Raw genomic sequence first — 20,314 nt, forward strand, 5'->3', positions numbered from 1 at the left:
AAAGCATCCTGGGTGTGCTGGCTCAGCCAGGCATGTGTCTGGAACAGAGCCTAGATGTCCACATCTGTAGTGCAGTAATGTATGGGCTTCCGTACAGCATTCATTTTTGTGAGGCCTTCAGATACTAGAAACAATTTACATGTTTAGTCTGCAAGTAAATGGATGTCCTTTGTCAAGAAGGCACCCTGAACAAAAAGAAAAAGAAAAAGAAAGAAGAGAGCATTCATCATGCATACAAAGAACATGTCTTTTCAAAATCGGTCAAACATTGAAATTGTGAGCATACCGTTTGTAAGAATTTGCAGCATTAATAATATAATGACTCTAAAGATAAGCAGTAGAAAGAAGAGCCAGTTTCCATTATTTTATTACATTCTAAACTTGCATTGTACACTGAAGTGTTCTTACGAGTCCAGATTCACATTTTCACGTAGATGGGAGCCTGTGTGTCAGTCTCTTAGTCTATCTTCACGTCTACCATTGTGTATATTACCCTTTTCCATGTCCTCGTGCTCCAAATCCTTCTTGTAGTAGCAGTAAAATAAATCGTGCCCTGGTAAGCAGCTGTTGGTTTAGTTTTTCACCTGAGTACTGGACAGTGGGTGGTTTTTGGGGTTTCACGTTAGGGCATACTTAGTACACATCGTGCACAGAGAGCTTAGTCGGCCACTTTGTAAAATACCTTCTGGAACAGGACCCTGCCAAGGCATTAGAAATGTTATCAGTTCATTGCATTCAGAGTATCAAGAGCTGGCCTACAGGGTTCCTTGGGGCAGCATCCTACTCTTTGACTTAATTTTCTCCTCATACACTCAGGCATCTGCTCTGTGAAGAGCTAAAAGAACCGCCGTGCCCCAGGGGGTACACCGTGAAATGGTTAGCAAGGCCAAAAGGGCCTCACAGGAATGCAGGGTGAAGCTGTTATCCCCAGCCTCGCTCGCTCGTGGTAGCACTGCTCTTCTGTAGGCATGGGTTGCTCTGACTGCCAGGTAAATGATTCGGAACACTCACATTCCAGGTGTTCCAGATGCACCACGTGTCCAGAAGTGATGAGAGACAGCTAGTAACTGGAGTAGTTTGTGGTCAGTCAGAATTGCAGACTATCAAAAAGCAGCACAGTTTCTTGGTAGACGAATTTCTAAATGGTCTTATTAAATAAAAAACACAGAGCCAGAAATTTGGGTTAAAGCCTTAGAGAGATCAGGGAAATAAGGAAAGCCACGAGCTAACCTTGCCTCACCAACTCCAGCAGCTTCCAAGGAGTGCCACTTCCTGTCTACCCAGGCTTATATGCCTTGCTTTTTCTGCCCTCTCATTGGCTCTTAGCCCAGCTATGTCACTTCCTCTTCCTACACAGTTCTGTCACTGTCTGTCTTGACTGTACAGACCTCCAGGTCTTTATGGCTGGTACTAGGATTAAACTCTATATAATTTGTATATAATATATAAAAATCCAATCCAATGTAAAGTATTTAAAACTAGTAGTTGTCTTTTAAAAGTAAATTCAATAATCTACCTTTTTATCTAGATCATGTCTATATCGTCTCTTTTTTTTTTCAGAGTAGATTCCATAATCTACCCTTTATTCTCTCATTTCTTGTGAAATGTAAATTAGGCAAGTGAGGCAATGGCCAACACTTGAAGCATAATGAAAAGTGTGAGAGTTAGGCATTCAGCTGCTATAGATTTGAGTTCCAGCAAGGTTGCATACAGATTTCCAGTGGAGAAAAAAAAAATGTTTGGACACCGAGACCTCAGTGTCTTTGTCTCTGAAATGGGTATAATTGTTTTATGTCCCCAATGTGGTTTGTATCACTCATACCTAATGCACTTAGCTGTTGCCGGAAGAAGGCAGCACTGATTGGTGAACGAATGGTTCCATTGATGGATAGAGCAGCTGTGCAGATGGAGAAACCCCAAGGCCTCTTGTGTTAGATGATATAAATACGTCTAGAGTAAGCTGTCAACTGCAAGTGTGCCAAGCAAATGTTAATTAAGAATCTGTAAGCCTTGTCATTTCATGACTATTAAGACTAAACATATCAGAAAAGCAAACTGACCAGTCATGATCCTAAAAGTTGGGGGATGTACCATGGAGGAGGCAGCTATTCTGTCTGTCATGAGAGGTCTGTTCTTATCTCAGGCCACTGAGTCACCCTCTTGGTCGTATTGCTTTTTAATTTTAAACTTCCCATAGTCACCAAATGGCTGTCACAGCCTTCCAACAGTTTCAGAGAACCAGCCCTTTGCTCCCATTTTTTGCTGAGGAAATAGACTCCTTCCCGACATCCTCCCGATGTTTCCCCTCAGGTCTCATTGAATTGACCTCAGCTTGGCCACCTCTCCAGCACTGCCAGCATCTCTACACAGGAACCCAGGTTCTGTCAGCAAGGACACATTGGGAACTGTCTGCTGAGTGACCAGACGTGGCCCTGCACATAACTCAGTGGAGGAAAAAAGAAAAGCAAAAGATGGGCGTTCATTAGACGGGATTTATTGGTGAGATTCTGATACCCATGCTAAGGGATTTAGGAAGTGTAAGTCCTGAATTGTGGCTTTAGGGTTCTGTTAGTTTTGCGTGCAGAAGGAACCCGTTGTGAAGCTGTCTCTGTTGTGTATGTGAGGTTTTTCATCCCACCCCTGCCTTTTAAAAAAGTTTGCAAAAATATTTTTTCATGTACCCATCTGTTTGTGGGTACCCGCTGAGGTCAGAAGAGAGTAGGGGCCCTCTCTGAGCTGGAGTTACAGGTGATTCTGAATCATTTCTCTTAAATGCTGAGAACCAAACACTGGTCCTCTAAGAGCAGTTAGCAGCCAGCTCTCTCGTCCCGACCTTACTGTAATTCTTTTCTTTTTACTTATTCTTTCACAGTGTCCTATACATACATGTATTTTGACCATATTCACCGCCATTGCCCTTTCTTAGCCCCTTCCCATGTCCTCTCCTTTCCTGCTGCTCATCCCTTACTTTCATGTCTTAGGATGTGTTCACGACTCACGAGTTTAGTTAAGGTCGCTTAAGTAATCATGGCCAGGGGCGGGGGAGGGGGGTGTATTTAAAAATGACTTCCCCTTTCCCAGCAACCATGAACCACCATTAGCTCCCCAGGGCACAGGGGAGCTTCATGAATGTTGATGGACCCTGTCTTGTGCAGGCCGTGAGCAGGTAACCACAGCTGCTGTGGGTCCAGGATTATAACAGCGATGGCTTGCCCAGAAGACAGCATTGTACAGCACACCTCCCGCCATCCAGCTCTTCGTATTCCTTCCACCTCCTCTCCCTGGTATTCCCTGAGCCTGGAGTGCTCACCTCCTTCCTTTCTGATGGCAAAAGAATGGAGGAATTAAGGAATTCAAATAGGGAAATATTTGGAGGTTAGTGTTACACATCTGAAATGTTTTACCCCTGACTCATGCCAGAAACGCTCTCTCCAAACTGGCCGAAGGACTGTTACCAAATTGATTACGCAGCCAAGCTCAGGGAGAAGAAACTATAAAGCAGTATTTGGGTAGGCAGGCGTATGAGACCGGGAGAGTGTTTGCAGTGAAGCTCTGCAGAAGAGTGCAGGAATGTGAGGGTCGCTCAGAAAGTCACCAGCCCTTGGTTTATGTTGGCTCTGCCCGTGCTGGGTGTTCAGAGAGTAGGGGAGACAGGAAGCCAAGTAGCAGAGACCCCGGCATTCAGTCCAGAGTTAAATTGTGCTCACATTCCAGGAATCCAGATTTGTGGTTTTAAAGGAAAGAAAGAAAGAGGCCTTTCAGGAGATACTAACTTGAATAACAACATACTTCTCTTATAATGCATATTTAATATTTTCTTTGGATAAACTACCCAAAAGCTTAAATTCCTAAATGGTTAGAGAGCATCCTTATCACAGACAGAACCAATGGTAAGAGAACATTGTAGACAGGACCAACGATGGGAGAGGGGGTACAGCATCACAGACAGGACCAACAATGAGAGAGGGGGTACAGCATCACAGACAGGACCAACGATGAGAGAAGGTTACCACATCACAAACAGGAGCAACAGTGAAGGGGGTTGCCACATCATAGACAGGACCAACAGTGAGAGGGGTACCACATCCCAGACAGGACCAGTAATGAGAAGGGGTTACAGCATCACAGCCAGGACCAACAGTGAGAGGGGGTACAGCATCACAGACAGGGCCAACAGTGAGAAGAACAAGCAACATGAGAGGGTACAGCATCACAGACAGGCCAACAGTGAGAGGGGTACAGCATCACAGACAGGACAACAGTGAAGGTACACAAAAAAAAATCACAGACAGGGCAACAGTGAGAGGGTACAGCATCACAGACAGGGCCAACAGTGAGAGGGGTACAGCATCACAGCCAGGACCAACATGAGAGGGGGTTTTAGCATCACAGACAGGGCCAACAGTGATGAGGTACCGTATCCCAAACAGACCATTTAAGCATTAAAGAAACTTTATGTCTAAATAAAAGTCCAACATGCCTGCATGATTTGCTACGTTGTATTTATTGAGAGGTCACTGGACAGAAAAATCAGTGTTTTTTTATTTATGTTATATGTAATTTTGACCAGATCCTTGAACTGTACTGTGAATTCTCAAGTGATTCAAAATTAGGAATATCTTGTTTTGGGGCCAGAAAAATTGCTAAGTGGATAAAGGCACTTGCTGCCACATCTCACCTGAGTTTGATTCCCAGGACCTATGTGGTAGAAGGGTAGAACTCACTCCTTCAAGGTGCCCCTGATCTCCACATGCGTGCCATGGCATGAGTATACATACCTCCTCTACCACTATGAATAAGTGCTTCCAACATTTTTAAAAGAATACCGTATTTTTTAAGTGAAAGAATTCCAAAGTCTCATCTTTAAAAGCTCCAGAAAATTATGCTTGAGAAGTAAGGGCTGGAGGGATGGCTCAGTGGTTAAGAAGACTGGCTGCTTTTCCAGAGGACCCAGGTTCAATTCCCAGCACCCACATGGTAGCTCACAACTGTCTAACTCCAGGATCTGACACCGTCACACAGACATACATGCAGGCAAAATACCAATGCACATAAAATAAAAATAAATAAACCATTAAAAAAAAGGAAGAGGGAAGAGAGCGATGAACCAGGTGGGTGTTATTCACCTGTATTCCCAGCACTCAGGACACCGCCTCAGGAGTACTTCAAGTACTAGGCAAGCCTGAACCGTAAAGGCCCTGTCTTACAACAGACAAAGGAGAGCAAAGAGCAGCCTGTGAGATGGTTCACCAAGCACAGTACTTGCTGAGCAAGCCTGACTCCCTGAGTTCCATAGGCACACTGTGGCGTAGCCCCCACCCACAACAATAAGAAATAAAATGTAAAAAAAAAGAAAACCAGTCTGAAAAAGAGAAGACAAGGCAAGTAGACGATTGGCAGTTGATCAAACTTGCGGAGGCTGACCGAGGCTTGTTAGGAAGGCAACCAAAGAAGAGGTGAAACTGTTGGGAGAGAGTGGGCTCGGTGGGGTCCCCTATCTCCCACCCGGGGCAGATGCCAGAGTAGAATGGCTGTCCACTGGAGCTGACATTGCCCACTTCGTGTGTCCTGTCCGTGGGACTCCTTCATCAAGAGAAGCACCACTCCTCTGAAAGACATCCGTGTCAGCCAAGCCGCCCAGACCCAAAAGGATCGGAGACACTTGGGAAGGGTTTGTGCCTGTTTCTAGGGCTCCCCTCTCTCAGGGGTTTTCTTAATGTTCTACAGCGTTCCAGGGGCTCTTGGCCTCAGACTTCAGAATTATGCAGCAAGGGTAGTGGTACAATCCACTTGGCACTGAGATCAGAGCCAGCCGTGTTCAGAAATAGCTGGAAGAAACTCTGCTGCTGACTGCAGATAGGACACACAGGAGTGTAATGTTGAAAGTAGCAAAGCCTTAAGGCCTTAAGAGACTGAAGACCAAAGAACATCAATTGCCTACCAAAATTTAGAGGACAGCCGCGATCTTTTCCATTGAACTCATGTCATTGCTTGGCAAGTCAAGTTGGCACGGTGTGTTATTTAAATCTGTTTACTTATTTATAGTTACTTTTGAGAAACGAGAAACAATTTTATGGTACTAACTGAAATACCATTCAGTAGACAATATTTCTGGCCAGTTAAAAGTGTATATGTGGGAGGTGAAGATGCTTCCGTGGGTAAAGCGCTTGCTGCGCAAATGCGAAGACCCGCGTTTCCACACTCTAGCACCCATTAAAAGCCAGACAGAGCAGCACCAGTGGTACAGGCAGGCGGATCCCAGAGCTGGCCAGCCAGTCTCGCTGAATCAGTAAACTTGAGGGCTAGGCAGTAGAGTGACTGAAGAAGGCGCCTGGTTTCAGCCTCTCAGATCACATGCATGTGCTCACACACATACTACGCATACACATAAATAAAATGTTTTATTGATGCTTATTTTTGTTAGGCTTTCATTTCGGGCCCTGGGGTACAGCATTGAGCAGACAGTTCCCTTTATTCACAGAGTTTTCATTCCTGTGAGAGAGATGCATGTAAATCAATGGCTAGAAAGGAGAGCATCAGGAGGTACCTGGACATACATAGCAAAGCAGTTTTAGGGAGGAGGGAGGAGGGCCCTTCTGAAGAAGGCTGGAGAACCTGAGGAAACCAGATAGGCAGGTGTTGGTGTCCACCTAAAGTCCCAGCAGAAGGACAAGTAAATCTGAAGGCCTCCAGACTGGTGCCTGCTAGTGATATTTGAAGAGAAGCAGGGTCCATGTAGCTATATGGTGGGCAAGGCCAGGGGCGCCTGATGGCCAAGGGATGGTCTTCAGCAAGCATGCTAAGGCCACCAAGACTTCTGAGTGAACAGCCCTTTGCTTACTGGCTGGAGAGCAGATTGAGGAGGTAAATAGCAGGAATGAGAACCAGAATCTGGAGAGGATTATTATAACGTCTTCAGAAGAGAGGCTGGCTGCCTGAGAAAGGTGGGAGTAGAAGGCTGAGTAGTTGGAAGGTATTTTGAAGGCAGGAGTAATAGGATTTGCTTATGCTTTGAATGTAGAGATTTACTTATAGTACTAGAGATGAGGTGATAAGAAAGGAGCCAGAAATGGCCCTGTATGGCAACTCATGCCTATAATCTAGCACCCTGAAAGGGTCAGGCAGGATGATTGCAATAAACTTGAGGTTAGCCTGGACTACATAGCAAGACACTTTTCAGAAAAAAATCCAAAGCGAAGAACTAAGCCATGTGAACAGAATGATTATTTTCAACATAAAATCTCACTGCCTAGAGAACTCCAATAAAACTAGAAGTTGTAAAAGGAAACAAAATTTTAACATATATAACCAGTAATAATTGCTGCTAAATTCCACTTTTTTTTTTCATTTCCTAAGGCTAAAACCCCTTCTTTCTTAAGTAGTTTTAGGTCTTCCTTAAATAATTTGATTTAAGCGTGTTAGACTTTTAACACTGTTCATTAAGAACTAATGGTGTTAGATAGCATTGCTTTTTGTCAGAGAAAAGTATTAAGACTCACGTCCCCATGCGTTCTTCTGACTACCAGAGAAGTGGAGCTGGATGGCATTTGCTAAGCTTCCTGAGTAGATGCACTTGAACTAGCATTTAATAGCAGACCATTGGCACTTAATGGCTTGAAAGCTTTCTGCAGCTTCTGCTGGAAAGCCATTTAACCTGTTTTACATTTTACTCACTACCCTGTTGTATAGAAAGGAAAAGTCTTGAATAGTTCTGCTGCTTTAGTTAACAGCCCAAGTATATCCTACATCTTACGCAGAGTCCAAGTAGTTAAGTGCCTGGCTGTTAGTGGTTTCCTTGGTAACCATCGTCTTCAGTAAGGTTTCAAAGAGGGTGCTAGAACTTGTGGGCTACTCCATTACTGCGTGGTTTGCACTGTAGTTTGCTCACTTTAGGTTCTGTGAGACTGGTGTTTCTTAGGTAGTAAGGCAATCTCTCCACAGTAAGCTCTTTGCAGCCCCTGAGGACCTAAGAACTCCTTCCCTCTTCTCATAGCTCTGGTCACTCGTCACACCATTTTCTGCGAGAAGCTTCCCGTGAGCACTCTGGGCTGATACAGGCACTCTCCTGTCCTTACGGCCTTCGCTGCTGTCTTTCAACAGTTGCCCGATTGGGTATCTCCGTGATTGACTGGAGCTTCTCAAGGAGAAGGTTGGTTGTCTTGTTCGGTCTTATATTCCTGGCATCTTTCTGCCAGGCACATACTGACAACAGATAGGCTTAGAAGAAGCAAGACGGTGGAAGAACCAACAAGCTACAAACCTCCAGCCTGTACAGTGTATCTGCTGTTATCCTTCCCCTTCTCCTTGGGAGAGGATAACACTAGATCTTCTCTCAGAACGGCTCATCCTCGCCATCAGGGACTGCCATCCAGTTCAGTTAGGTCTTAGTTTGTCCTATAAAGCACTGGAGATCTTATGAAAATACACAGACCCCCAACCAAGCCTGCCAAAGTGGCATGAATATCAGTGGAGGCGAGTGTAGAACCTGAGAGCCTGATACATAGGGTGGGTGCAATGTCTATCTGCATGTACATAGACTAAATGCATTCTGTTATGACAAGTATCTCACGAGATGTGACATCATCCCCACAGTTATGAAGATGAGATGACACACAGGCTCTATTCTATTCAGTTGTGAATATTAGATGTTTTCCTTTCATGCACTACTGCAGATTCTTCTGTTTTCTTGTCAGTTAATATTAATTGCTTCCTGTGAATTTTACTGTGTTAGGAAACAGATGTTCTATATTCCTATGAGTTCTTTCCAAATACTAACCAAGACTTTAGTACTTGTGGGATATGCAGATGTGCATACACACTGGACTTTTAAAGAATGGGTTAGATGTGAATTATAAAAGTACACCAGATATGTTTACAGAAAGGCACAGATTGGTGCCAGGTTGTAAATATCTTGGGACACTGTTTAATATAGTTTAGCATTGTTTAGCTAGGGTAGACTGTGGGCCTGAGGATGCTTCAAAACTGTCTCATGATAGGAGCATGTTCGCGATGTAGCAAAGGACATACAGTTAATGCAACCTGCACTTTATAAAGTTTCTAGCAAACTCTGCTCTGTTAACCATTGCCACTTAACAGTATAATATTCTTTTTATCTCCTTGTAAAACACTGAATTAGTATTCTTCTGCACAGAGCAAGGTGCTGGACAGTGTGGAAATAGAACCACAAAAACAGTGAACTCTTAAATCCTTCCTCTTCAGTTTAAGTACAGTGTATGGTAAATTACAGTTGATAAAGGAGAGGTTACAGATCTTCAGGGAGTGGAGAGGTTTCACTGAACAAAGAATGAGAAAACCCTCATGAGAAACTGTATGTTTATGCCAGGTTTTAAAAAAAAAAAAAGTAGTGGTGGTGGTGCACACCTGTGATCCAAGCACTTGGGAGATGGAGACAGTAAGTTCACCACCAGTTCTACATTAGCCAGGGCTACATAGTGAGACCCTGTCTCAAAACAAATAAAATAGACCAAAACCTAGGTTATAGCTAAGTGATTTAAACTATTAACTCCATAAAAGACTGGGTAAGGATGATTATCACTCTGGTAGACTTGCTGGATTTGCTAACATTTCCTGAGAGCCTCCAGTACAGCGGATAGTTCCTTGGTGTTTTGTGTAATGGTTTCCAGTAAAAAAAAAAAAAAAAAAAAAAAAAAAGCTACAGATTGGTGTTGTGAGGCTTTATGAAAATACACAACAAAAAAGCCAACAAAACATTCCAGAGTTACATGAATATCAGTGGAGGAGGGGGACATGGTTCAGAGCCCGAGAAGGTGTAATGTTGCACACGATTCCCCTCACTTTTGTTGTGGAATGTTAGTTTAAGATGTGTTACATTTGTTTATGCTATGGAATATTGGTTAATGATGCAAAAATGTGTTGCATTCTTTTATGTTGCATTTGTTTAACTCTGTGAAGCTGTGTTACTTTGCCTGTCTAAAACAACTGATTGGTCAAATAAAGAGCTGAATGATCAATAATAGCAAGGCAGGACAAAGGACAGGTGGGGCTGGCAGGCAGAGAGAATAACTAGGAGGAGAAATCTAGACTTGAAAGAAAAGAGTGAGGAGTGAGAAAAGGAGAGGGAGGGGAGGATGCCAGGAGCCAACCACGGAGGAAGAAGGAAAGAAAGATATATAGAATAAAGAAAGGTTAAAAGCCCAGCGGCAAAGCATAGTTAAAGAGAAACAAGATAATTTAAGTTAGAAAAGCTGGCAAGAAACAAGCCAGGCTAAGTCCAGGCATTCATAAGTAAGAATAAGTCTCTGTGTATTTATTTGGGAGCTGGGTGGCAGGCCCCCCAGAGAGGAAGAAAAAAAAACCTATACATTTTGTCTCACAAAGTTTCTTTCCTGAGAGACCCAGAATCTGGTCTACCATGTCACCTGCAGTCTGCATCTCAGTTCTCTGTGGTACTTGGTGGGAACTGTTATACACAGAAGCTTCATAGACTAATTATAAGGTTCAAAGTGGATGGAAATGGATTTTGAAAAGCATTCAAAAGCATTTCACCGAGAAGCAACGTCACAGTTTATGTGGCTTAAACAAATATGGCTATTGTACATTTACTAAATGTCATTACTGAGAAAGGCTACCTCAAAATTACAAATGCTGCTAGTGTGGGAGTGATGCCTTTAATCCCAGCACTTGGGGGTGCAGAGGCAGGTAGATTTCTGTGAGTGGCAAGACCAGTCCAGTCCACATGGTGAAGTTCTAGGTCCACAGCAGCTACGTAGTGAAACCCTGTCTCAAAAAACAACAAACAAACAAGAACAACAAGTTTGCCAAAGTTTTAGGAATATATTTGTAGCAGTATATGTATGTTTCTATATTAATTGTTGGTCATGAACTATGAAGAAGGCATTCATCGTTATAAGAAAAACAGTAAACTAGTACATGAATGAACAAAGAATATGAGTGTTTTCATTGTAACAAATAATACGTGGGAAATCTCCATCTTTATTGTTAGAAAAAACATTAACAATGCCATTTTATTTGTAAACATTTGTAAACATTAAGATGACTCAGTGGTTAACAGTGCTTACAGTTCTTACAGAGGATGGGGTTCTGTTTCCAGCACCCTTGTGGCAGCCCACCACTGCCTATAACCCAATTCCAAGGATTGGACATGTTTTAGTGACCTCCGTGGGCTCCTGTGTGTATGTGGTGCCCACACATAAACACAGGCACGCATATGTGCATATACACATAAATCTCCAGAAATGCTTAGGGAACAACAGATCTTAGGAACTGTTCATGATTTTGTTGGTGGTGTGTTAATGAGAAGGGCTCACAAGCCCCACCCCTAACTGAGGAGATGCTGACAATTGATAGCTTTGGGAGGAGAAAGAGACAGTCTTCCTTAATGGTGTGTCAACCCCTGGTAGGTCAGCACACTTCAGGGGATGGCCCTACACCCATGAGTCAGAGGACCTGGCTTTAGTTCCTGGCACCCACACGGTAGCTCACAACCGCTTCAATTCCAGGAACCCCTTTCTGACCTCTGCAGGCACCAGACATGCCTGTGGTGCACATACATACAGGCAGGCAGAACACTCATACAGAAGATAAATAAATCTTTTTTTAAAAAAATAGACTTTTAGTCTGCATATTAAGGATGGTGTCTTACTCTCAATGGACAGCTCAAGCCAGGTCTGTCCGCACGGAGCGCAGCTTGAGGTGGAGGCAAAGTGGTAACAACACCTTTGGTTGAAGTGGGCCTGTTCACCACCCTGGGGACATGCTGTTCCTAGGATAGGAGCCCCCCATTGACACCATTGGCTAGTCTTGGTCATTTTACCTCCAGAGTCCATCCCTTCTGTCCCTACTGTCACCATTCGAGGCCAGGTCACCATCGTTTCTCACCAGAATAGCCAAATGGGCTCAGACTTGGTGGCCTTCAGCCCACTGTTGCGTCTAGGTACCTCCATGTAGCTGCAGAAGAGAAGCAGATGACCTCCTCACTAGTCATGACACTCTCTGCTCCTGTCAAGACTGTTAGAGCCACTCTTGCTTGAAATCGACTTCTTACTTTGTCTGCACATTATTACCCTCTACAGGCCTTATGTCCAAAACACCACTCACCTTGTTCACAGCTGCATCCCTAGTGCCTACAGCTAGGCCTGGCACAGTATTTGCTTTGTAAACACCCCAGTAAGAGTGGAGATAGCAAAAATTGAAATACAGATGCATAATTTGGTCATAAGTGACAGATGCTGCTGATACATTCATGAGAAGATAGTACATGATGTCTCTACTTCGGATGGGCATTACAGCTAACTGCAGTTGTCTGTGGGTGTTGGACTGGTGCAGTCTTTGGGATAAACTAGAAAAAGCTCCTTCTCCCCAGGGGTCTTTGCATGTCTCTGATCCTGAAGAGGATCATGTCCTTATACACAGTTGCTTTTTGTGGTCATCCAGAAGGAGTTTAGAAAGATGCTGTAGAACTCTGGGCCATTTCCTGGCAAGTAAGGAGACTTTTCATCGTGGGGTGGGTCTCTTTTCTCCAGACAAAACCATTGTATGCTAGCTAGGCATGCTTTCCACAGAAGACCCATATGCAGGGCCAGGGAGGTAGCTCAGTCTGATAAGTACTTGCTTTGCAAGTACGAGAACTGAGGTCAACCACAAGCACCCATGCACAAAAGCTGCCTAGAGTAGCACACAGTAATCCAAGTGCTGCAGAGAGTAACAGGCAAGGCCCTTGTGACTGGCCAGCCTGGCCTTCATGCAAAGTTCTAGGTCAGAGAGAGAATGTCTCAAAAACAGGTAGACAGTGCCCGAGGAACAACACCCAAGCTGCTCTTTGGCCTGCATACACAAGCAGACACCCACATGCACACATAATCCATATGCAAAGTAGAATCAAACCAATGAATAATCCCTTGGAGATAGGGTTAAGTCAGTGAAGCTCTCGTTGCTTGTGTCCCCTCGTGCACTGAATAGACCTAGGAGGTATTGCTGCCTTGGTAATGGCTGGATTTCAAAGACTAAGGTAGAGCTTGCTTTGTTAAAGCATATATCCAGTCATTCTTTATGTTTTTATGAGTTCCTGTGTTCCATCTTGACACTGCTGCTTTTCCATGTGTCTTTATTGAGCACCTAACTACAATAGTTTATGTATGAGGTCTTGGAGACATAAAAATGTGATATATAGGTGGTTCTCGACTTTCCAGGATTCTGTAAAAGTCTGCAGGGAGACCAGCACATCATCAACTAAAACCTGAGAGCTTCCTGTGACAGTAGACGTAAGGGTGGTGAGAAGGCAGCTGGAACCACGTGGATGGGGTACAGTGTAGCTGTTAGAGTGCAGGTTAGGAAGCAGATTGTCTGGCTTCCCCATCTGGTGCTGTTGCCAACCTGCCTTGTGACCTTAGGCTACCAACTTAGTTATGCTTGTTTACCTACCTGCTAAATGGAGCAATAAAGGGTGACTCAGAATTACTAACAGTATAAAGAAGCTTGTGGTACATTGGTACCTGGCTCCGTAAAGACCAGCTCTTCCGTAGCTGCTGTTTCCTGTGCTTTTGTCAGCTGAATTGAGCAAAAGCTGCAGCGGCAACCACAAGGTTATCGCTGGTTGCTTGACAGGGAGGTCTGGGTGACTGGCGTATAGCATGCCCATGGGGAATGGTAGGAATGAGACAAGTGGGAGGTTCCATGAGTCTTCTTGCAGGTTTGAGGCCCAGTGTGTGACTCTGGTGCAGCCTTAGCCTACAGGTTCTGCAGTGTCATGGATGAGCTGGCCTGTTCATCCTGTGGGTCTAAGTTTCTTCATTGCGTGTGACGTCTGCCCATGCATTAATAAAAGAATGTGTTTTTTTTTCCCTTCAGAACTTTCTGTTTTATTCTTTCTGTCTTAACTCCTTACTGCTGCTAAAACAGATGCATAGATATAGTTGTGACTTCTTGGAGAAGGATGGAAGTGATGGGCCTTGAGACAGATGGCAGAGACAAGGTGTTCTGTAGATCTCATATGATCCTCCCTCCCTCCCTCCTCCCTCCCTCCCTCCCTCCCTCCCTCCTCCTTCATCCCCCTCCCTCCCTCCATCCCTCCCTGCCTCCCCACTTCCCCTCTCATCCACACAGATACCAGATTCATTGCACTCTGCTTGACTCCAGGCCTGCTTGTGGTTTTCATATTCCCACGTCAAATTGTTTTTAATTTTCAAGCATAAAGTAACTCTCCCATCTGCCATCACTGTGATTGCCTAACCACGTTATCATGAGAGCTGATTTGGATAGTTGGTGGTTATTATTAAAAACGAAAGGAAATCTTATTTTGAGATGTTCAGGCTTAATTGAGAGTAGAGTAGCGTTGCTACAAGCATGGACTCTTAAAGCCTTGGGTAAGTCCTGCCATCTCACTGGACTTCTGTTGCCCCATTACATACTTACCACATAAAGTTACCTTGAGGATTAGCCGAGGTGAAAGGAACAGGAGCAGGTCCTGCAGGCCCCTGAATGGTGCTGTGGAATATTTGCTGCAGCCGATTTCTATCATAATGAGATGGTGATGGATTATTTCGAAGGAAATGGTGACTGCTATCTCCGTTTGGGCAGCTGGGAAATGTCTCAGTGGATAAAAGTCTTGGCTGCCCAAGCCCGAGGACCTGAATTCAGGTTGCCAGCACCACATAAAAACTTGGTGCAGCAGCATTACCATCTGTTACCCTAGTTTTGTGGAGCAAAGACAGGCAGATCCCAGGGGCTCGCTGGCCAGAGTCTAGCCGGAAAGGTAAGCTTAAGGTTCTGTGAGAGACCTTCTCTCAGAAACGTATGGTGAAGGAGCTGGAAAGATGGCCAGCGGTTTAATAGCATTTGCTGCTCCTGAAGAGAACACTGTGGTGCGCATACATAAATGTAGTCAAAACATTCGTATGCAGAAAATAATTAATAAATAAAATAGGATGAAGAGCAGTAGAGGAAGATATCTCACACTAACCTCTAATCTCAGCACATGTATGCCTGGGTGTGCCTCATACTCATGTGCATGTATGTATACACACACACATACTCCATTTCAGTTGATTTGCTTTGTAGCTTGGATTTCACTGAAAGCCAAGAATACCCTTTTCAGTCTGTTCCGTCCTATGTACAGCCACTGGCTGGTGGCTATTCTGAGTTGAGAGGTACTGGATCTTCATGATTTAATTTTGAAACTACAGCCTGGGAAGAATTGAACAGCTGCAGGTCAGAGGACACAAAGAAGCAGATGTAAGGTGAGGAAGTAGAAGCTGCAGACACAGATTCAGGTGATAATTTGTAGGAAGGATTTGAGCTGTTTTTGTTACAAAATAACTATGAGATAAGGGGTTAGTCATGCTGCTGTGGGGAACATTTTTTCTATTTATATAATTTTTCTATTTATATAATTATTTCATAATTTATATAATTATTTCACCTATAACCTCAAATATATATAATAAAGTTTATTTAAATGAAGAAATGTAAAGTATCTTTATATTAAAATTTAATTTTCATGTTGCAATAGTGTTGTTAATCATTCAAATCTCTTGTGAAGACTTTCATCCATTTCTTTTTACTTTTGGTGTAGCTTCTATTATATTTCTCTCGGGGCTTGCCATTCATTACCAGTAAAGCAAAATGTTATTATTTACATGCTCAGGTGACTGCATTGGAAAGCCTGGCACATCCTTCCTAGTGTCCTTCAAGTTAGGCTTAATCCTGGCATCAGGGGGTTGTGGGACCAAAGCAGGACCGACAACCGAGGAGGCTCTTGCTCACTTAGAGTTTGGTTGAAAACACTACCATTTATAGTTATGCTGGCCCCAGCCTTCCAGCCACTCTCTGAGGCAGATGAGAGAATGCCTTCTATTCAGGAAGTTGAAGTATGTAGGCAAAAAAATCACTCCCTACTCTAGTAGGAGCCAGGAACAAGATTTGTTAATCTTTAACCAAAAGAATAAATATTCAGCATTACACAGTCACTTGGGATGAAAGCATATCGTTTCCACATGTGACTCACTTCTGGAATGTCTGTTTAATTCTCTTTCAGATTCACCCCACCATTCAAAACCTGGAGACATTGGCCCACGAAAAGCCTTGCTGGTAAGGTCTCATTCATTCATTATTAAAACAAAGTGACTGTGTAAAGTTACTTTTGAAATGCTAGACACACTTTAAGTCAAATGCATCCCTAAACATGACTGAATATTTATTTGCACATTTTTCCCTGAATGATTTATGAATTTTCCATGCCTTAAAAAAAAAGGTTTTTTTTTGTTTTGTTTTTTTGCTAAGAATTGAGGCAAGGAACAGATCTATGACTGCATGCCAGATGCTATTAAAATAAAATTTTCTGTATACTGAAACCATTCCCAGGCCCATGTTGATGTTCTTCTTGTTGCGTATAGTCTCCCAAACAACAAAATGGTCCTTGCCTAAGGAATTTGCCTTGAAGTATGTTGTAGTGAAAATGGGTGCACAACTACACCACACTGGGCGGTATCCTCTTTAATACCGTTGTACAATTTGTCATTATGTGTAGGCATGTGTGTCTGTGTGGAGGTATGTGCACATGAGTGCAGCTGCCTGCAGAGGCCAGAAGAGGGCATTGTGTCTTCCGGAACTGTAGCGGCAGATGGTTGTGGGCCACCGTCTGAGTGTTGGTGATTGAGCTGGGTCCTCAGATCCTCTGCAAGAGCAGCCAGTGCTCTTAACCATGGAGTCACCTCTCCTGCCCCGGGCCATTCTCACTGCTTAGTATTCATTCTCCTCTAACCTTAGTGTGACTGACTATCGGACTGACAGTACTCCACTGGTCGAAATCATTTTTTTTTAAGGGACAGGCATCTGAGGATTGATATGGTATCACTTCCTGGTCTTGCAGCTTGCAGCTGCAGTCTGTTTTTGTGGTGTGAGCTTTTGCTCTATAATAAGCCACCCCAAATTTACTCCTCAAATAGCAGTTGTTTGTGTATCTTCAAATTCTGTATGTATGTGTTGCGGGGGTGGGGGGTTGTTATATGATTCTTTAGGTTCAAACTGAGACTGTTCATGAGTGAAGTCCAGGTGAATGAGGCTTTGTTTCTGGCAGTCAGGTGGCTGTTGGCTGACGTGTTTAAAGCCTGGACATGGACAGACACCACATTAGCTGTCCTTCAGGATGTCCCTGCTGTGCTCACAGATCACCCCTGTCTCTTCCACTCCCCATCACACCAGCCCAGGCATCTCTCTCTGGCTTCTGTACTCCTTCTACCTAAGCCCCATCTCTTACTCACTCCTTACTATTCTCTTTAGTCATTGTGTGTGGTATTGGTGTCCAGGCCAGAGGTCAGCCATGAGTGTCATTCCTCAGGAGCCACTGACCCTGTGTTTTGCTGTTTTTTTTTCCTCCTCACTGGGAACTGTAGACGGCCGATTAGTCTAGTCTAGCTGGTCAGCTAGCCCAGGGCTCTGACTATCGCTGCATCTCTGGCATTGGGATTACAAGCATATGCCACCGCAGTGGCGTTTTACGTGGGTGCTGAAGGTTGAATGTAGGTCATCAGGTTTGCCCAGCAAACATTTTATCTACTGAGCCATTTCCCCAGCCCCCATGCCTTCCGTTTTTGTCAGGCTAATCTGTTCCACCATCACTTATGGCATCGTATTTCATTGTGTTTCCCCCTCTTCCACCTGAAGAGCCCTGGTATTTTGTTTTGTTGTTTTAAGGGTCAGTTGAATCCTTTCTTGTTTTTGTCACCATGATCTCACCTGCTCCAGCCTCCTTCCGAGCCAAGTGGCACCCTCTTTTTTCACCTTGCCTACTCTACCCTTCTTGGTGTTTTGTTAGCTCTTGGAAAGTAGAAACTTCCGTGTGTCTTCCTTGTGGTCCAGCAGCACAAGCAGAAAGTACAACAGATCCTTAGTTAACCAGAAACCAGCCAGCCCGGCACTCACTCACACCACCCGGTGGCGTCCCAGCCCACCAGAGGCACACTAGGCTCCTGTTGCTTTCATTCATCAGGCTCGGGGAAGACCACAGGGAAGCAAGGGGCCTCACAGCTGGCAACCACTGGTTAATGCAAGAACAAGAAACTTAGGTAAAGCTTGGGCTTAAGCTCAGCTCTAGCAGTTTCCTTCGAAAGCCACCTTTCCGAGCTACAGTTTCCCTGTCTGGAAAGTGGGGATGATACTTAACTCAAAGCTTACTGGAAATGGGGAAAGAAAAAAAAAAAAGATTGTGTGTAAAAATGTTATGTAGACCATAAAGTAGAACTGAAGGACATCAGTTGCTTTTGGATCTCTAACTACTTAATAGTTTGAGGAGGAAAGTTACCTCTATAGTCGTGGTAGAGGAACAGACAGTGGGAAATTGAGTGGAAATGATGGAAGTGAATGATTTACAGCGTCAGTGGTCCTAATTAGAGTCTGCTGTTCACTGGGTGGTGACTGTGTGCCAGGCAGTGTGCGGTGTGCTTACACACAGATTTCCTGGAACATTCCCATCCATTTGCAGGCCCATCTTTTTCCTGGGACAGGCTCTCACTATTAAGCCCTGGCTGAACTGAAACTCAAAAATCCTCCTGCTTCAGACCCCCGCGTGCAGAATGACAGGTGCCGCCACCCCCACACCCTGCTCTCATACGTACCGTCCTTATAGGATATTTTTCTTTGCCATTGGTGAGCTTTTTGTGTATTTTCTTTTATATTCTTCAAAATACCTCATTAGGTGGACCTGTCCTTGGCAAAGGTGTGGTGATAAAGTTATCCCATTGACAGCTAGACTTCCTATAAGAATTTCATTCAGAGAACTGACCGTAATTAGGTCATAATTCCACTGGGACTGGTCTACTCATAGAAGGAAATCTCCTTTGGGCCTTTATTTTCCCTTAAATAAGGTTTATTGGTTACAATTATTCTGCTCATAGTCAGCACTCCAACTTAAACTAAGTTATTGACTTACGTGACTGGCATGTTTCTCCTTGCATGAGCTTTAGGCACAGTTGTGTTGAGGGACCCCAGGGCCTTCATCCAGCCACATACTCCCTCTCGCTCCAGTTTCCTGCCACCTTCACTCCCATCAGCTTCATTCTCATCCCTGCCCCACACTCCATCTCTGCACCATGGTGACAGATGGAACCATCAGCACCAGCCACCATTCTTTGCAGCAGATCTTAACACGAGTAATTCTTCTGCCATAGTTCTAATAGTAGTATCAAGGAGGTATTTTGACTGGCCTGGATGGATGGCCTGTTAGAATCAGCATGATTAAAAATGGGCAATAGACAGCAAGTGGCATGTCTTTGACCACACTATTCATATGTCCCATGACCGAAGGCAAGTCCACCAATACCAAATGTGGTGGGTTCCCTATGAAGGAAAAAACACTTAAAAAAAAAAGAAAAGAGTTTTCCCAACAGTATGGGTGGGGAAAGAAGATGCCTAGCAGGCAAAAATCTCTAAGAACTAAAGTGGTCTGATTTAGAAATTTACTAGTTTGGAATCAATTAAACTTGAAAGGTTGGAAATTAGATACAGCCTTCGTGATGCTGCTCCTGGTTTCAAGATGGGTGGGTGTCATGGTTCAGGCTACCAGCAGTGAGCACATGGCAAGGACAAGAGGGAGTGGCCTTACCGTGGGCTTGGTGGGAAGCTCCTGAATTGAGGATTTCATGTTGCATCCCGAGGAGCTGTCGGGTAGTTGGTACCTGGAGGCCATGGTTGAGCTTCGGTCAATCTGCAGACCTTCTGTAATGATTTGTGCATGAGGGCTCCTGGGTTCCATTCCTCTCTCATTGGACCCAGCTGATAAACCATTGTTTGAATTAACTGTGGCTGCTTTAGATTTGGCTAGATTAGTCTTTGGCATTATTCTCTGTTCTTGTCTCACCTATCAAAGTTTAGTGTCCATTGTAAACATGGCTGCTTGTTGAACAGACAATGATGTCAGTGGCTGAGCATTTTGTCTTCAATTATATATTGAGATTTTCCAGCTTTATAAAGTTTTCACAGTCATAGCTGCCATTGACCTAATGCCAGGTTCTGCTACATACTTTATGTGCAGTATCTGAACTGCGTATTTATGCACATGACTAACTCTGAGAATCTTACGTCTGTCACAGAACATCCTGCTGGGACCAGCAACTTCCAGCTGCCACTCAGGAAGCATAGAACACGGACTCTTTCTTCTCTACTTTGTCTGCTCCAAACCCTGTCTCCACCTTCCCATCCACTGGTGATAGGATCAGAATCCCAACTTGGAAGACACGACTAAAATCATGTGGCTCGTTGCTTTCCCACTCAGCTCCAAACATGTGCCTTCCATAGAAACTGCTCAGCTGAGAGAATAAAA

The 20,314-nt window shown here is 44.1% G+C and overlaps 1 protein-coding gene across 4 annotated transcripts in view; it reads left to right on the forward strand.

Moving 5' to 3' along the window:
• Positions 1-20,314, forward strand: part of Gng12 (G protein subunit gamma 12) — a 120,357-nt gene that overhangs the window by 35,056 nt on the left and 64,987 nt on the right. For 2 of the 4 annotated variants that reach the window (XM_028880765.2, XM_037203793.1), the window contains exon 3: positions 16,034-16,086. The gene's annotated coding sequence lies outside the window, so the exon portion shown is untranslated. Of the gene's footprint in view, positions 1-2,310; positions 2,500-8,017; positions 8,150-16,033; positions 16,087-20,314 lie in introns of those variants that run through there. The other 2 variants (XM_037203794.1, XM_037203795.1) reach the window with 2 other exon arrangements.

This window comes from Peromyscus leucopus, chromosome 3, assembly GCF_004664715.2.
Source record: "Peromyscus leucopus breed LL Stock chromosome 3, UCI_PerLeu_2.1, whole genome shotgun sequence".
Taxonomy (NCBI): Eukaryota; Metazoa; Chordata; class Mammalia; order Rodentia; family Cricetidae; genus Peromyscus; species Peromyscus leucopus.